The 12,906-nt window shown below is 34.6% G+C and overlaps 1 protein-coding gene across 1 annotated transcript in view; it reads left to right on the plus strand.

The window, feature by feature from the left end:
• The window catches only part of CDH13 (cadherin 13), a 1,354,681-nt gene that overhangs the window by 366,839 nt on the left and 974,936 nt on the right, over positions 1-12,906 (plus strand). The window lies entirely within an intron of this gene.

Consider the following 12,906-nt stretch of genomic DNA (forward strand, 5'->3'; position numbering starts at 1 on the left):
AAAAAAACTCATTTTGTAGGAAAGAATCCATATTTCCAATGCAATGACTGATGTCATAGAATTTACTTGATATGATACCTATGTGATCTTGTAGAAGTTACTTCTCTCCAAGTCTCATTTCCTCATCTGTAAAGTAAGAGAATTGGACTAGATCAGAGATATGAAACACATGGTCAGCCTGAACCTTAAGAGTGAACCTGAACCAGATTAAAACATAATTGGGAAATATTGAACAAAATAAATTAAAAAATTTAAGAACATAGATAATATTAATATATGGTTTTCTTAGTCAATATGAAGCACTTAATGACTTTTTATATAGTTAGTATCCAATCTCTTTCTATTAAGTTTGACTCTTTTGAACTTAGATGACCCTCAAGGTGTTTTGTGATTTATATTCATAAACTTCTAATATTCTCCTTTTAAATAAATCTTCTTTTCCATTTCCATCCCCTACCTAACACAGATACACAGATAACAATGATACCATTTATAGATGATGATGTCAAGTGTTTTTTTAGGTTTTGCCAGGCAATGGGGTTAAGTGGCTTGCCCAAAGCCACACAGCTAGGTAATTATTAAGTGTCTGAGGCTGGATTTGAACTTAGGTACTCTTGGCTCCAGGGCCGGCATTCTATCCACTGCACTACCTAGTCACAACACAAATTTTTTTTTGTCCAATTTTTTTAGGTTTTTGCAAGGCAAATGGGGTTAAGTGGCTTGCCCAAGGCCACGCAGCTAGATAATTATTAAGTGTCTGAGACTGGATTTGAACCCAGGTACTCCTGACTCCCGGGCCAGTGCTTCATCCACTATGCCACCTAGCTGCCCCCCAATTTTTTTTAAAGAATGATTTTAGTTATTTTGGTTTTACAATTTTTCCCTTATTCTTGCTTCCCACCCCCCACCCAAACAGAAGAGGGTCTGTTAGTTTTTATATTATTTCCATGGTATACATTGATCTAAGTTGAATGCGATGAGAAAGAAATCCTATCTTTAAGGAAGAAAAATACAGTATAAGAGATAGCAAAATTACATAATAAGATAATGGGTTTTTCCCCCCCTAAAATTGAAGATAATTGTCTTTGGTCTTTCTTCAAACCTCTACAATTCATTCTCTGGATACAGATGGTATTCTCCATTGCAGATAACCCCAAATTGTCCCTGATTGTTGCATTAATGGAATGAACAAGTCCCTCAAGGTTGATCATCATGCCCATGTTGCTGTTAGGGTGTACAATGTTTTTCTCATCTCGCTCAACATCAGTTCATGCAAATCCTGCCAGGCTTCCCTGAATTCCCATCTCACCAGTTTCTAATAGAACAGCAGTATTCCATGACATACAAATATCACAGTTTGTTAATTATTCCCCAATTCACTTAATTTCCAATTCTATGTCACCTCAAACAGAGCTGCTATAAATAGTTTTGTACAAGTGATGTTTTTACCTTCTTTCATAATCTCTTCAGGGTATAGACCCAGTAGTTGTATTACTGGATCAAAGGGTATGCACGTTTTTGTTGACCTTTGGGCATAATTCCAAATTGCTCTCCAGAAATGTTGGATGATTTTACAACTCCACCAACATGCATTATTGTCCTAGATTTCCCACATCCCTTCCAACATTGATTAGTGTCCTTTCTGACCATATTGGCCAGTCTGAGAAGTGTGAGGTGGTGCCTCAGAGATGTTTTAATTTGCATTTCTCTAATAGTGATTTAGAGCAATTTTTCATATGACTATGGATCACTTTGATTTCCTCATCTGTAAATTGCCTTTGCATATCCTTTGACCATTTGTCAATTGGGGAATGGCTTGTTTTTTTTTTTTAAATTTGACTCAGTTCTCTGTAGATTTTAGAAATGAGTCCTTTGTCAGAAATACTAGTTGTAAAAATTGTTTCCCAATAAAGTTAAATTTCTTTTGATCTTGGTTACAGCATTTTTTTCTATGCAAAAGCTTTTTAATTTAATGCAATCAAAATTATCCAGTTTGTTTTTAATAATATTTTCCATCACTTCCTTGCTCATAAACTGCTTTCCTTTTCATGCATCTGACAAATATATTACTCCTTGATCTTCTAGTTTGTTTATAATATTGTTTTTATCTCTAAATCCTGTATCCATGTTGATCTTATATTGGTATAGGGTGTGAGATGTTGGGCTAATCCAAGTTTTTTCCATACTAACTTCCAATTTTCCCCAACAGTTTTTATCGAAGAGAGTTTTTATTCAAATATCTAGACTCTTTGGGTTTATCAAACACCAGATTACTATAATTATTTCATACAATTGCACCTAATCTCTTCCACTGATCTTCAACTCTATTTCTTAGTCAATATAGACAGTTTTGATAACTGATGCTTTATAAGATAATTTTAGATCTGGTAAAGCTAAGCCACTTTCTTTTGCACATATTTCATTGAATCCCTGGAAATTCTTGACTTTTTATCACTCCATATGAATTTACTTACAATTTTTTTTCCTAACTAATTAAAGTATTTTTTTTTGAAATTTTGATTAGTAGGGCACTAAAGCAGTAGTTTACTTTTGGTAGAATTGACATTTTTATTATATTAGTCCTCTCCATGAGCAGTTGATGTTTGCCCAGTTATTTAATTCTAATTTTATTTGAGTGAGAAGTGTTTTGTAATAGTTTTCAAAAAGTTTTTGAGTCTGCTTTGACAGGTAGATTCCCAGGTGTTTTATATTGTCTGTGGTTACTTTGAATGGGATTTCTCTTTCTGGCTATTCCTGCAATATCTTGCTAGACATATATAGAAATGTTGCAGATTTATGAGGGTTTATGTTATATCCTGTGACTTTGCTAAAAGTTGCTAATTATTTCTAGTAGTATTTTAGATGATTTTTTGGGATTCTGTAGGTATATCATCTTGTCATCTTCAAAGAGTGAGAGTTTTGTCTCTTCCTTCCCAATTCTAATTCCTTTAATTTCTTTTTCTTCTCTTTTCACTGAAGCTAACATTTCTAATACTATATTTAATAGTAGTCATGATAATGAGCATCCTTGTTTCACTCCAGATCTTATTGGGAATGCCTCTTGCAAATATTCCCTCTTGATGATTTCAGATAGATACTGCTTATTATTCTAAGGAAAGATCAATTTATTCCTATACTCTAGTATTTTTAGTAGGAATGTGTGCTGTATTTTGTCAAAAGCTTTTTCAGCATCTATTGATGTGATCATATGATTTCTGATAGCATTGTTATTGATATAATTAATTATAATAACAATTTTCCTAATACTGAACCAACCCTGCATTCTTGGGATAAATCCCACTTGATCATAATGTATTATCCTAGTGACAACTTGTAATCGTTTTGCTAAGATTTTATTTAAGATTTTTGCGTCTATATTCATCATGGAGATAGGTCTATAATTTTCTTTCTCTGTTTTAACTCTTCCTGGTTTAGGTATCAGCACAATATTAGTGTCATAGAAAGAGTTAGGCAGAGTTCCATCTTCACCTATTTTTCCAAGGAGTTTACATAGAACTGATACCAAATGTTCCTTAAATATTTGATAAAATTCACTTTTGAATCCATCTGGCCCTGGAGATTATTTCTTAGAGAGTTCAATAATGGCTTATTCAATTTCTTTTACTGAGATAGAGTTATTAAGGTTTTTAATTTCCTCTTCATTTAATCTGGGCAACATATTTTTTGTAAATATTCATCCATTTCATTTAGATTGTCAAATTTATTGACAAAGAGTTGGGCAAAATAATTCTGAATTAATACTTGAATTTCCTCCTCATTGGTGGTGAGTTCATCTTTTTCATTTATGATATTGGCAATTTGGTTTTCTTCTTTTTTTAATCAAATTGGCTAGAGGTTTATCAATTGTATTTGTTTTTTGATAAAATCAACTCTTGCTTTTATTTATTAGTTCAACAGTTTTCTTGCTTTTGATTTTATTAATTTCTCCTTTAATTTCTAGAATTTCTGATTTGATATTTAATTGTGGGGGCTTAATTTGTTCATTCACCAATTTTTTTAGTTGCATATTTAGTGCATTGATTTCATCTTTCTCTAATTTATTCATGTAAGCATTTAAAGATATAGTATATCCCCTGACAGCTGCCTTGGGTGTATACCATAGGTTTTGGTATGTTGCTTCATTATTGTCATTATCTAGGATGAAATAATTATTTCTATAGTTTGTTGCTTGTTCCATTCCTTCTTTAAAATGAGGTTATTAAGTTTCCACTTAGTTCTGGGTCTATATTTCCCTGGCCCAATATTGCAAATGATTTTTATTTCATTGTGATCTGAAAAAGATGTGTTCACTATTTCTACCTTTGTGCAATTGATCATTAGGTTTTTATGCCCTCCTACATGGTCAATTTTTGTGTAAGTGCCATGTACTGCAGAAAAAAAGTATATTCCTTTCTATCCCCATTCAGTTCCCTCCATAAGTCTATCATATCTAGGTTTTCTAACAATATATTTACCTCCTTAACTTCCTTCTTGTTATTTTATGATTTCATTTATCTAAATGTGAGAGCAGGAGGGTGAGGACTCCCACTAGTAGAGTTTGGCTGTCTATGTCTTCCTGTAGTTCTTTCAACTTCTCCTTTAAGTATTTGGATACTATATGATTGGCTGCATACACATATAGAATTGAAATTATTTTATTGTCTATGGTACCTTTTAGGAGGATATAGTTCCTTCCTCATCTCTTTTAATGCTATCTATTTTTGAAGCTGCTTTGTCTGAGATAAGGATTACTACCCCTGCTTTTTTTCACTTCAGCTGAAGCAAAACATATTTTGCTCCAACCTTTTACCTTTACTCTCTGCTTCAGATGAGTTTCTTCTAAGCAGCATATTGTCAGATTCTTGTTTTTAATCCACTCTGCTATTTGTTCATGGTTTAAGGTAGAGTTCATCCCATTCACATTCAAATTTATGATTATTAATTCTTTATTGCCCTCCATGCTATCTTCCCTTTCTTTGTATTTTTCCCCTTTCCTCCCTTTATCCATATTCCCAAGTATTTTGTTTCTGAATACCTCCACCTTCAGTGTGTTTGCCCTCCTTTATCAATCCCTTCCCCTTTCTTTCCTCTCTCCCTTTTCCCCTTCTTACTTACCTTCCTTCTGTTAGTTGCCCTTTTTCTTTACCTCCTGTCACCCCCTCCCCTCTCCCCCTTTTTAATGCTTGAAAGGTAAGTTAAGTTTTTAACTTAACTGAGTGTGTGTAAATTAACTTTAAGCCAAGTCTGATGATTTGAAGATGCAAGTGGTTTTCACTTCCTCCCTTCTTCCCCTCCATTATGATAGGTCTTTTGTACCTCTTATTTCAATGGGATTTACCCCCATTCAATCTGCTCCATCCTCCAGTTTCCTTACTGTTCCTACTTTTAAGGAGGCATTGGTTTTAAATCATTCTATCTGAGTCACAGAAAAGTCCTAAGTGACTAAGTATATTCCAAGTATATTCTGACTAAGTATATTCTCTCTAATAGAGTTACAATTCTCAAGAGTTATGGGAATCTTTCTCCCAGGTGGGGATATAGCCAGTTTTATCTTATTGGATAACAGTATTTTTTAATACCCTTTTTTTTGACCTTTTCATGTATCTCTTGAGCCTCCTGTTTGATGTCCAAATTTTCTATTTAGCTCTGGTCTTTTCATCAGGAAATGTTGAAAGTTTCCCATTTTGTTAAATGACCTTCCTTTCCTCTGGAAGAGAAGGCTCAGCTTTGCTGGATAGTGGATTCTTAGCTGCATTGTGAGATCCCTTGCTCTTTGGAATATCTCATTCTAGGCCCTTCAGTTCCTTAATGCTGATACAGCCACTTCCTGAGTAATCATTATTGTGGCTCCTTGGTATTTAAATTGTTTCTTTCTGACTGCTTGCAGGATTTTCTCTTTTAACTGATAGTTCTGGAATTTGCCCACAACATCCCTTGGTGTTTTCATTTTAGGATCTCTTTCAGAAGGGGATCGATGCATTCTTTCAATAACTATTTTGCCCTCTATTTCCATGATATCAGGACAATTTTCCATCACTAAATCCTGAAATATTAGGTCCAGACCTTTTTCTCTTCAATGTTTGCAGGAAGATCTTTAATTCTCAGGTTGTCCCTTCTTGATCGATTCTCGAGGTCAGTGGTTTTACTGGTGAGGTAGTTTATATTTTCTTCTATTTTTTCAATCTTTTGCTTTTGTTTACCAGAATCTTGTTATCTAATGAAGTCATTAGTTTACAAAGATTCCATTCTATTTTTTTTTGAGAAGAATTTTCTTGATTTACCTTTTGCAACGCCTTTTCTAATTGGTCAATTCTATTTTTGAAGGAATTTTCCATTTGCCCAAGTGTAGTTTTGAGAGAATTATTTTCTTTTTGCATTTGCCCAATTGAGGATTTGAGAGAATTATTTTCTTTTTGTATTTGTCCAATTGTATTTTTCAAGGATTTGTTTTCTTGTGGCAAGATGTTAATTTTCTTTTGAAACATGCAAATTTTCTCTTGAGTTTCTTTTCCCAATTTTTCCAATTGATTTTTAAAATCCTTCCTGATTTCATCAGGAAAGTCTTTCTGGGCTAGCAACCAATTCAAAATCTCCTTGGTTATATTAGATCTCTCTAGGTTAGAATCTATTTCTTCTAAGTATTTTTCCATGCGTCCCCCTTTTTGCTGACCTTTCTTTGTTTTTCTAGGATCTTGTGTTGGGGGGGGTGGCTCTGAGAGGTTTGTTTTTGAAAACCCTAGAGGCTTTGTTCACTTAGTAATTCTATCGGCCAGTCAGTAGGGGGCACTGGTTGCTCTCTCTGGAGTGTTTGAAGCCCTCAGCAGCAGGGTCTGAGTTGATCTTGAACAACTGGCTGGGCCCTGGGTGAGAGAGTTAATCTCACTTTTAGCTGAGTGAATTCTGTTGCCCACACCTGAGCCTGAGTATGTGTCTGGAGGAATTTACCATTTGTTCTGGGAAGAGTGCTCCGCAAAATTATGGAGCTCAGGTCCTTGGTCGAGTTGGTCGATTTCCAGGCTGCTCTGCAGCTCTCTGGGCTGGAACTCATCCTTCCATTGACTGGGGCTCACTAGAGCTCCTCTCCCCCAGGCCAAAGATTCCATGGCTAATGTTGGTCTTTGGACCTGCAGCACAACAAAGCTTTTGTGGCTAAGGCCAGTCCTCTGGCTTTCCCCAGCTGCTGTCCCTGCACTAGCCCTCTGCTCTCCACTACTGGTTCATCCATGGTCCCCTGAGACAGACCTTGTTGGTAAAATGTTCTTCTCCTAGCTTCTCTTTCTGGGTTTCGTCAATTGAATTTCTGTTAAGAGGTTACTTTCATGTTATTTTTGATGGGGAACCAGGAGCACTTGGAACAGTGTCTGTCTTCTGTTCACCATTTTGGTCAGAAGAGATGTTGTCAAGTTTTACCAAAATCACAGAGGTTTAGTGGGGAAAAAGGACTTTTGATATTATTCAGTCCAATCTCCTCATTTTTCTAAGGGGTAAAATGTTGCCACAGATGGTGAATAGCTCAAAGTTTCACAGGAAGTCAATGGTTTCCAAGACTAAAATCCAGTTCTGGTTTTGGATCCCCCACAAAACTATTGTAAACCTTAGTGTCTATCCAGCCTTTGACAAGTAAACACTTTACCTTCATAAAAGCAAAAAGATGACAATTAGTTACAACAGGAGCCTTTGCCACATATTTTTTTATTTCTATCCAGGGCACACTTGTATAAATGACAGTGACATACAAGGAAATGATAACCCTGAATGTCTGGCTCCTTTTTATGTTTGTTTTTAAAATAAATTGCTTTCTTTTAGAAAGTATGGAAAAATCCACAGTTGTTTAAATTTCTGATTCTGTGATAAAGTTTCATAAACGTTCTGCTGCCAAGGAACATTTATCTCTGTGAAATACATTGATTTATAAGACCACAATTTATCAATCAAAGGTTGCTCCTTACTCTTGCTATCTACTAGGCTTATATAGCTATTTTGTATCAGAGGCATGTATTGTTCCTGGCTCCATTAACATATATATATATTATATATATATATATATATATATAATATATATATATGTAGAGAGAGAGAGAGAGAGAGAGAGAGAGAGAGAGAGAGAGAGTATAGTTAGGTATCTAAACCAGAGTTCCAGGTACTGTGCTAATATTATCTCACTCAAACCTCACAGTAACTCTGAGAAGTTGGAGTTATTATCCCCCAAAATTATTAGGTGTTATCCCCCAAACTGAAGCAGAAGTTAAGTGAAAACTAGAATAACTTCACACAATTAGTAAGTGTATAAGTATGTATTAAAACTCAGATCTTCCTGATTCAAGGCCCAACATTCTCTTCTATGAGCTACCTAAGTCTACTCACTTGCTTGTGCAAGCCAGATAACCTCCCAATGCCCTAGGAAACTCTTTAGGATTGTAAATTTTGGAACAGTTATTCATCTGGATTGGCTGAGGGACCTCCCCATACTAATAAAGCAGAATTCTATTTTACATGGAATATATATATATATATATATATATATATATATATATATATATATATATATGTTTACCCTTCAGATGTATGTATGTATGTATGTATGTATGTATGTATGTATGTACATTTGGACACGTACTATATTCTCATACAAAATTCATTTGTGGCGGCATTTTGGATAAGGTGCCTGATCTAAATTCAAGAAGACTCATCTTCCTGAGTTCAAATCTGACCTCAGACACATTCCAATTGGGCAATGATTCTAGTCAAGTCACCTAATCCTGTCTTGCCTCTTTATTCTCATCTATAAAAATGAACTAGAGATATAAACCACTGAATTAATTTTGCTAGTGAAGCAGTGCAATGAGTACTGTCATAACCACTTCTTGGAAGGCTGTCTCTGAGGCATATATATTGGAGAATACTTGGAGCTTGGTGCTAAACCACTCTCCAAGTGGTTTTTCTACCAACCATGGAAATGCATTTAAGCATGGTCTTTCAGAGTGGAGGTCTCTTTTCTCTCTTTTTTGCATTTTCCCTGCAGGATGGTCACTTTCTCTCTCTAAACTAGAAAACTTATGTTCCAGTCTATGCTGCTGTAGCAGTATGGTCCCAGCTCCATGTGACTGGATTTATGTTGAACTAAGTTTTTATTTTCTCCTCTCCTGGACTCCCTGCCATTTCCTTCTCCCTTCTTTCCTCTAAGTTCTTTCCTATATTTGTTTCTGGGTCTGCTGTTTTTGTCAATTGTTTGTGCTTTTCAGGTCTAAAGGCCTGAACTTTACAGATCTGTGAATAGAAAGCTGAGTTTTTTTACAACTCTGGGGCCAGATGTGAGCTTTTCACTTCCAAGAACCCTGATCTTTATTTATCTGGTGGCACTACCCAATTTTCCCCTCATCACTAAGCACCAAATGGCATAGGAAAAAGTGTGGATACAACTGAAAATTGGATGACAACTAGAGAGAGAGAAGGAGGAGGAAGAATTAATAAAGCAAATAAAATATGTGGAATTTTGGGAAGAAAAGAAAGAAAAAAGAAATTTACATGATAGTTTTGTTGTATATTTGAAATGAATAGCAAGTTGTGTATTAGCAGATTTGCAGTTTCATGTGCAATAATTTTTAATTGTACTATTTTTATGAAGATGCTTTATTCCATAAATTAAAATTTTTTTAATTGTTGAATCTAAAAGTCAAAAATAAATTTAATCATTGTCATTTTGTTAAATCTAATATATACTATTTAAAGAACAAAATTTAAACTTTATACAACAGCATGGTTCATCGTTTTATTCTTTGTATTACCATGTTGACATCTTTTCTTTAGCTCTCCCTCTTATTCACCCTATATCTCCAAAAACAATCTTTCCCTTCTAAGTCCTCTTCTTTCCACTCAAACGGATTCAATTATAGTTCTGACCTTCATCACCTCTCTTTGGATATTGTAATATATCATTCACTTCATGAGCAAAAATTTTTTTTCTAAAGTGTAGCTCTGATCATGTGGCTTTCCTAGTCAATGAGCTCATGTGGCACCCTATTACTTCAGTAACAAACATAACCTCCTCTGACATTGAAAGCTCTTCACAACCTGGTCCCTTCCTTTACTTCTAGCCCTCTTACAATTGATTTTCAGGACACCTTCTATGTGTGTGTGTGTGTGTGTGTGTGTGTGTGTGTGTGTGTGTTTGTATGTGTGTGTGTGTGTGTGTGTGTGTGTGTGTGTGTGTGTGTGTAGGTCCTCATGGTTTGTCATTTAATATCCTCCATTCCTGGAATCTCTGCACTCTGCACCTGTTTTAATATCTCTGACTTTCTTCAAATCTGACCTTAGATACTTACTGCTATGTGATACTATGCAAGTCACCTAATCCTATTTGGTAAAAATGAGCTGGAGAAGAAAATGGCAAATCATTCTAGTATCATTACTGGTCCTCATATTTTATGGACTTAAGGCTATTCACCTTACTATTTAACTACTTCTGACATTTTGCAGCTTGTTGATGTCCTTTTTAAACAGTGGTAGCCCAAACTGAGCAATGAGGTCTGAAAAGGAAGAAGTAAGAATATCACTCCACCCCCTGCATCCCATTCCTGGAAGCATTACCCTTCTTAATGCAGCCCAAGATCTCTTTAGCTTTTTTGGCTGCTATACCATAATGATGATTCATATAAGCCTAGAGTTCAGTAAAACATCATATTTTTTTTTCAGAACTAATACTATCAAGTCATACCTTAACCATTTTCTTCTTGATTGGTACTCAAGTCCATGAAGATATTTGCTAATTATAAGACACTAGTGAATTGTATATTGTTTGATTCAGTACAAGACTCTAATCAATTTTTTTCTTTTTGATGTTGACTGTCAGCTATATTGGACAGTCCACCCAGTTTAATGTTAGTTTGCAATACCAATTTGATGAAAATATCATCTAGGCCTCTATTCAAATCATTGATGAAAATGTAAAAGTACAAAGATCTTCCTGGACTCATCTGAAGACTGCTTGCCATCTGACATTGAGTGGTTAACAGCTTTTCTAGATAACCAACCAGTTATGAATCCATCTGAATATATTTTCATCTAATCTGTATCTCTCCAAATTTTCCACAAGGATAATATTAGGTTTTTAATGAAAATTTCACTTAAATGATGTTCATTTCATGTAAATGATGTTCGTAAAATTCCATTCATCTTGGTCTCTGAAGGGAAGAATATATTACAATATCCTGAGAGGTCATGAAGGCCAGAACAAAAGGTGAGTCTGTTTGAGTGTAAAGAAGAGGTTAGATAAATATTGTGATTGGAGATATCTGGTGAATGAGAGGGAGAACTGAAGCTTTTTAAAATGAGATTAGTCTGGTATCAAATGTTCTTAATGAAGTGAAGATGGTTTCTTGTAATTATCATTTCAATTTCCAGATACCCAACATCCATTTTTTTACAATATTCTGGATTTTCCCTGTAATTAAAGTTAAGTACATTAGTCTAAGGTTTGGAAATTCCTATTACCTTTTTAAAAAAAAAATGGGACAATATTTTCCCTTAGTCAGTCTTGTGCTATGTGTCCTATTTCTTTTTATCTTCTTTCAAATATCACTGAAAATGACCTTGACATTACATCTGCCAGTTCTTTCAGAAATGAGCCATGGTATCTTGAATTAATCAAGGACACTTCTCACTATCTCCATACTTATCTTGATTATCAACCACTTGTTAGTTTTTGTTGTTGTTATTCTATAATTCCAATGTAAAAGTCATTGTTCTTTGTAGTAGAGCAAACTGAAATTCAAAAGAACTGGGCAGCTCTTTATGGTCACATCTCATCATCCCATCTGTTTCTTTGATTTTCATTTTGTTCTGGTTCTAGCTAAAAAGTAAAACGAAACAAAACAAAAAACTTTACTTATTTTCTTTCTTTTTTTTAAAAATAAAATATACCTATCTAGAGCCATAGACCCAATCATGGGGTTTTCCTACCAATTCTCATACATTGCTGTGAAATCAAATTGTTTCCCATTTTCTACTTTCTTTTTTAGGAACTCTAGTTTTTTCCTGTAAATTGCCTAAACTTTGGGTATTTATGTGTAGACAATTGTGCCATAGGTTTTTACTTCTAACTCCTTTCTTGGTTCTGGTTTCTTGTGATTTTCTGGGTCTTTCACTTGCTATTTTTCATTCCTTTTAGCTATAGTGTATTCTAGTAGATAAATCTGGGGATATATATAAAAGCAGTCTTCTCATTCCACAATTATTTTTTAGTTTACAGTCCTTTTGATTAGATTTGCAAGACATCTGGGCAATGTATTCTTATAATCCTTTTTAGGGTTGCTCCATCTCTGGCCAAGGAATCTTTCAATGCTGTGATGCAGAAATCTAAATCCCATTTGTAGACACAACCTTAGCCAATTGTTTATTCGTCAAATAATTTTTTTCTCTTTTTTTTACCACTTCAATAAGTAGTAGTGAAGTATCATAATCTAGATCTTCAGGTGTATAGTTTCTTGCTTAAGGCTTGATAATCATAAATGTTGTGCTCACATGAATTACCAAAGTGGAAAGTTGTTATCTATTTTGATGTCTTGATGGATCTAGGTTATGGTTTGAACACAAGCCCCAGGCAGACAACTGACTTCACTATGTTTTATAATGTCTAAAAATAACTGCCTCAATACCCCTAAGAAAGGAATCACCAGATACTATTACTCGTCTCTTCTTCATTTTCCTTTCACTGGATGAGATGATAGCTTCTGTGAGTCTACCATCAATCTTGGAAAGTCATTAATTTCAGCTACCATCATTTTTTTTTATGAAAGGTAATTGATTCCAAGAGAGATGGAATTACTTCAAGGTGAGAAAGAAGTATTGCTGAAATTTGAATCCAGGTCCTCTAATTTTTTTTACCCAGAACTTTCTATTCTAATACCA

This window comes from Macrotis lagotis, chromosome 1, assembly GCF_037893015.1.
Source record: "Macrotis lagotis isolate mMagLag1 chromosome 1, bilby.v1.9.chrom.fasta, whole genome shotgun sequence".
NCBI lineage: Eukaryota > Metazoa > Chordata > Mammalia > Peramelemorphia > Peramelidae > Macrotis > Macrotis lagotis.